Source organism: Hylobates moloch, unplaced genomic scaffold (assembly GCF_009828535.3).
Source record: "Hylobates moloch isolate HMO894 unplaced genomic scaffold, HMol_V3 SCAFFOLD_4, whole genome shotgun sequence".
In the NCBI taxonomy this organism is placed as follows: domain Eukaryota; kingdom Metazoa; phylum Chordata; class Mammalia; order Primates; family Hylobatidae; genus Hylobates; species Hylobates moloch.
In genome coordinates this window covers 107,377,643-107,383,699 of record NW_026652279.1, presented here as the reverse complement: position 1 = coordinate 107,383,699, position 6,057 = coordinate 107,377,643, and the positions used below count along the sequence as shown (strand labels likewise).

Here is a 6,057-nt window from a genome sequence, read left to right as displayed (position 1 = left end):
GAAAGCTGTCACACTGGCCCTCTGCCCTTGAGAAAAGGCAGAGGGTCCATTGAGCTGTTTAACTCTTAAAGCCATCTGCGGATGGCAAGGCTAAGAGAATATTGTAACATTGGGGTTGCAGGCACCCACCCCAAGACACTACCATGGGGCCAGAGCCCAAAGCACCCACCCCAGCCTCTGCACCTGCCCATCTGAGTGCTCCCCCTCCTGCAAGGGGTTTGAGGCAACGGAACAGGTCTCCCGGGAGGGGGATCAGGGAACTCTCCCATTTAACCAGCCCACAGACATGAAGACACCACAGGGAGTGTGGGGAGAGCCAGGAGATGTGTACCGTGACTGCATCATCTTCCCACCCTCTGATCTCCTGTTGAGGGTTCCCACTGATCAAATCCAAGAAGCCAGAGGGGAAGAGAGTTCCTCAATGTAGTCGGCGTCCTGGAGCAAAGAGAGGAGAGGAGAGGATCCAGGAGCAAATAGAAGACAACCAGCACAGTTCCCAAATGTGAGAAACTGATTACAGCAGAATCGACATGAGGCACATTTTAAATATACACATGAATTCCTCAGACTCCCCCACTCCCAGTTTCAGAGTATGTCAGGGGTGGGACCTAAATAATTTACGTTAAAAAAAAAAAAAACTTGGCCAGACACAGTGACTCATGCCTGTAATCCCAGCACTTTGGGAGGCCAAGGCAGGCAGATCACTTGATGTCGGGAGTTCGAGACCAGCCTGACTAACATGGAGAAACCCCCTCTCTACTAAAAATACAAAAATTAGCCGGGCATGGTGGCGCATGCCTGTAATCCCAGCTACTCGGGAGGCTGAGGCAAGAGAATCATTTGAACCGGGAGGCAGAGGTTGCAGTGAGCCGAGATTGCGCCATTGCACTCCAGGCTGGGCAACAAGAAAGAAACTCCCTCTCAAAAGAAATAAAAATAAAATAAATCTTAAATGATTCCAAAGCACAACCATGTTTGGAATACCTGGCCTTACGAGACACACAAATGACCCTGAAGATTTCAAAGCACGTCCCACAATCACTTCTCATCACAAGATTAGGCCCAACAAGACCAAATCATCTTAGTTGGGCATAGTGGCTCATGCCTGTAATGCCAGCACTTTGGGAGGTTGAAGCAGATGAACCATCTGAGATCAGGAGTTCGAGACCAGCCTGGCCAACATAGTGAAATCCCATCTCTACTAAAAATACAAAAAAATTAGCCAGGTGTGGTGGCACACACCTGTATTTCCAGCTACTCAGGAGGCTGAGGCAGGAGAATCACTTGAACCCAGGAGGTGGAGGTTGCAGTGAGCCGAGATGATGCCATTGCACTCCATCCTGGGCAACAAGAGTGAAACTCGGTCTGAAAAAAAAAGGAAGGAAGGAAGGAAGGAAGGAAGGAAGGAAGGAAGGAAGGAAGGAAGGAAGGAAGGGAGAGAGAAAGAAAAGAAAGAAAGGGAAAGAAAGAAAGAGAAAAGAAAGAGAATGGAAGGAAGGATGGAAGGAAGGAAAGAAGCAAATAATCTTCTATAAAGCAAGCAACTGCATTTGGTACTATTCTAGTGTCCTCTCTGGAGTGGCACTTATCAAAGAAAACATTGTGTTACTTTCTGTCCTCAAGTACTAACCCCTAGGACAGCTGAACCTAAGGATACATTTTATACACTTGAACTCATTATTGTCCTTTTACCTCCTGAGTAGAAAATACAAGTAATAACTCCAAAAGAAACACCTGATTCCTTGACAATGCTTCACAGGAAGCCAGCCCCTCAACTTGAAATGGTGTCAGGTTCCGATGGCTAAAAGAGACTGTATTTCCGCAGAGACCATTCATTGACAAGGCGTGCCATTCAGAAGTTTCACTGAAAGATCATTCTCTCCATTATGATCATTGAAGTGAAGCCAAAAGGGGAAAAAAATTGACAGGCTGAACTCTAGAAACTTGGCTTCAGAAATGCCTATTAATCCAATACAATTCAATATAATAAAACTTACAAACTCCTGGTAATCCTCAAGGTGCTCTTAAAATTGAAATTGATTCTGTGAAAACTGCTTTCACCTACCATCATTAAGGAAAATTCCATTTTAACTCAATTCTGAAAAGGGAGGACATGAAGAAAAGTATCATGTCCAGGAATACAAAACATTATGAACACTGGGACCCCAGGAAGGTGAAACAGGAGGTCTGTACCTAATCCAGACCTTGCCTTTGCCTGCTGCTACAGGTTGCAGCTCTAGCAACTGCTCATTTTCCTAGGGAATTAAATGGAGAAGATATCTCATAATTTCCAATCACACAGCACAGTTATATGGCAAGTTGTTTTCCACAAAAGTAGTTTTATGGTTAATGCACCCAACCTGAAAAGAAGTTTGGGCAGGAGGTCGCGGGGCAGGGGAATTAAAGCAGAAGATATTTATTTCCTCACGTGGTCAGAGTAACAAAAACACTGCATTTAACTGCAGGAGCTGCAAAGTGTAAGTTTATCCATGTAGTATATGGGTCCCACAAGCCGTGGTTGGGATTGCTGGACTCCTGAGTCCTGTTCCCTGACAGGTTATTAATCTGCCGTGTAAGCTTGAGCCAAGACCCTGAAATGTCTCCTTCTATCAGTTTCCCACATGATACATGAAAATAAAAATATACCTACCTTTCAAATCCTATTAGATTCAAAATCCCTCTCTGTCCTGGTGTGTCCCACTGTATCCAGTAGATTATGTCCCTAAATGCACTGAAATGCTGCTTACAAGGAATAAGAAATCAAATGGTTGACAAGTGGTGTTTTAACTACTCTCAGGTGGGTAACTTTAAAAGCATTCATTTACAAGAGTGGCTAAGAGGTCAGGTGCTAGCGACAGACAGTTCTGTTTTCTTACTGTAACAAGAAAATTTTTTTGATAGATTAACCAACATTTTCTCCTTTCCCCTTAATTCCTATGATCCCATGACCCTTCTCCTCTGTGTGCCAGGACCTTCTGCATTTAGCGCTGTGTCAATGACAGTTTATTGATGACCAAGGATGCATGTTCCCACCCCACCATAATGTGAAGATGTTGCTGGGAAGTGACTGCCCAGCCAGGGGTGGACTGCCTCTCCCACCCACCTTAAGCTAGGCAGAGGCCATGAGACTGAGTTCTGACCAAAGCAATATGGGTAAAAATGATACACGCTTCTTCAGGACCATCTGCAGGATCATTAGCAAGACAAGGAACAGAATAGGATGCTTCATTCAACAGGAAGACTCCTTAAATCAATTCAGGGAAATAGACATGGCCCTCCTTTCTTGTGAGTCTTTCAGCATCACATACTTCCTGAGAAATCTGTGTAACTGCTTCCCTGACAAAAACTTGGCATGTGCCTCCTTAAAAATCAAGCTACACATCTATTGACTGCCTACAATATGCCAAGATCTTTCACATACAAATACAAAATCTCATTTTTAAGAAAGGAAGAATTATCTCCACTTAACAGAGGAGAAAACTAGGGTGAAAAAGATGCAAGCGACTTGTCCAGCATCGTTCACATAGAATTCATTAGCACTGAGGTTTGAAGCCAGGGTTTCTGGCTTCGATACAGTGATGTTCACAGCGCTTCACAGCTTCCTCTTCTGGACAGTGTGCTCAAAGGAACCCCTAGCTCTCAATAGCTGTCACACTCAACCTTAGGCATTCAATACAAAATCTGAGGATGACAAATTATAACCCACCTGTCTCTAAGGGGCAGCTTACTAAGATTCTGAGGAAAAAGAAAAGTTTTTTCTAAATTGTTTGATCTACATGAATGCATAGGCTACAGGGTCCGACCATCTGTCCTCCATTCTCCTTGTGTAGCTGACCACTGCCAGGTGTCATGCCAGCCAGCATGGATTAATTAGTTAGTATAAACCAAGTCCAATGCAATTAATCATGCAAACTTGAACCCTTAATGTCCAATACTGCTAAAAAACATGCCTTAAACTCAGGACACTATAAAGAATTACCAAAATGGAGATAGAAATAAGGCTTTGGATGTATGTGATTCATGTTTAAATCAAGCTTGATACACATTTGCCCACCAGGGACTCTCTCTCAACTTGCTATTGCTATCAATGAAAAATTTATGTGGCCTGAACACATATGGATTTCAGATAATGTGACCCACCGTAGAAGAACCTCAGACAACCCTCCTGTGAACCCTTCCCTTTGCTTGTTCCAACCAATTAGGCCAATACATTCCAGACCTACCGGCAAGAGATACAAGGAGTTCAATGCCGAGGTAACCATGGCAGCCCCCCAATGACCCCCTTGAGAAGGGCTTCCATTTGCCAACCCTATCCCCTCCATTACGGGACTACAACACATTTATCACCTTAGCTTCCCAAGTGGGCTCCCAGATTGTCTTTGCTATTGATTGTTTCAGCAATTTAGGTAAGGAATTAGAGTGATGGATTGGCAACTTCCTGTGTGCTTCTTTCTTCACTTCTTAAAGTTTGGTGCTAATTTAATCCATGTAAGAACCCTGTGTTGCTTGGGTGCCCTGATGGTGATTCAAGAGCTGGTTATTTATCTGGAAGACTTTTCAAAACTCACTGACTGTGCCTATGTCCCTGGCTGATGTAAGATGCAAGATCAGGTGCCAAGCTGGCACAGTGGCTCACGCCCGTAATCCCAGCACTTTGGGAGGCCGAGGCGGGCGGATCACAAGGTCAGGAGATCAAGACCATCATGGCTAACACGGTGAAACACCATCTCTACTAAAAATAAAAAAACAAAATTAGCCGGGCGCAGTGGTGGGCGCCTGTAGTCCCAGCTACTCGGGAGGCTGAGGCAGGAGAATGGCGTGAACCTGGGAGGCAGAGCTTGCAGCTAGCCAAGATAGCGCCACTGCACTCCAGCCTGGGTGACAGAGCGACACTCCATCTCAAAAAAAAAAAAAAAAAAACAGATCAGGCACCAAAACCTTGTTCAGTCAAAAGCAAAGACTGTGAACAAATAAAGGAGCCAGTAAGACAGAAAATGCCAAAGCCAGGGAAGAAAAGCTTTGCATTGTTCTCCAAAGGATCACAGAGCTGGATTTGAGAGTCAGTGGGAAGGAGGGACTTGCACTTCTGTCAAGGGAAACCACATACCACAAGCATTTACCTCCTGCAATTCAACTCCCATGGCAGCGTGCCAGTTTATCCCAAGGCATTATCACTCAAATATGTTCAACCAAGGAAAGCCAAAAACAGGGATAAATGATCCTCACAGGAAACCAAATGCCAGCAAGCAGCTCCCTTCCCCCACTCCTCCTCTCTCCCTTCTTTCTCTTCTTCCTCCACTTCCTCTTCCTCCTCTTCCTTCTCTTCCTTCTTCTTCCTCCTAATGCTTTTTGGGTGATTCTGAAGACTTTCATTCCCTGGGCTGGAGTGATTTACTGCACTATGAATTCTAATTTTAACCCACTCCCAACTTATGGGTGACTGAGAAAAGCCACGGGGCCCCAATTAATTTCTTCAACCTCCTTACCCCCAAAAGAGAGATTGCCAAGGAGTTTTGCTAAAGACTTGACCATCTGAGACATGGCCACTTACTTAGACTTGAGCCAAAGCCTTTCAATCTAAGGAAGTGTTTCCTAACCTGATTTTCATTATTGCGCCACCCCCCAGTGGCCTTTTTCAATTTTTTTTCCTAATTGCCCCCACCTATAAAATTTTAATACCACAGATACATAGATACTGTGTTTCAGTTTGTGCATTCTATGTATATTTGTAACTTATACATAAAAATAGTAAGACTTTTTTGGCCCCCAAGAACTACTTTTTGCCCTTTGGGAGAAAATATATAGGCTTAAATTCACACACAAAGTGTGACTGATATAGCAAGGCATGTCCTGTTGAGTGGAGACAATTGAGAGCCTAGTAAATGGTAAAAGGAAACAACTAGGAGAAAAAGAGTACAGCGGAAGCAGGGGGACCCAAGACCAGTTTATATATTTTATGATATTGTCAAGGACTGGACTTGAAACTAGGCCTCACAGACCCAGTAGTGTCTATTTATTGATGAACAGCATAAATATCACCTCCAATTGCTGAAACTA

General features: G+C 44.1%; 1 protein-coding gene across 2 annotated transcripts in view; it reads right to left on the bottom strand.

The window, feature by feature from the left end:
* The window catches only part of CBY2 (chibby family member 2), a 79,902-nt gene that overhangs the window by 35,676 nt on the left and 38,169 nt on the right, over window positions 1–6,057 (bottom strand). The gene's annotated exons all lie outside the window — the stretch shown is intronic.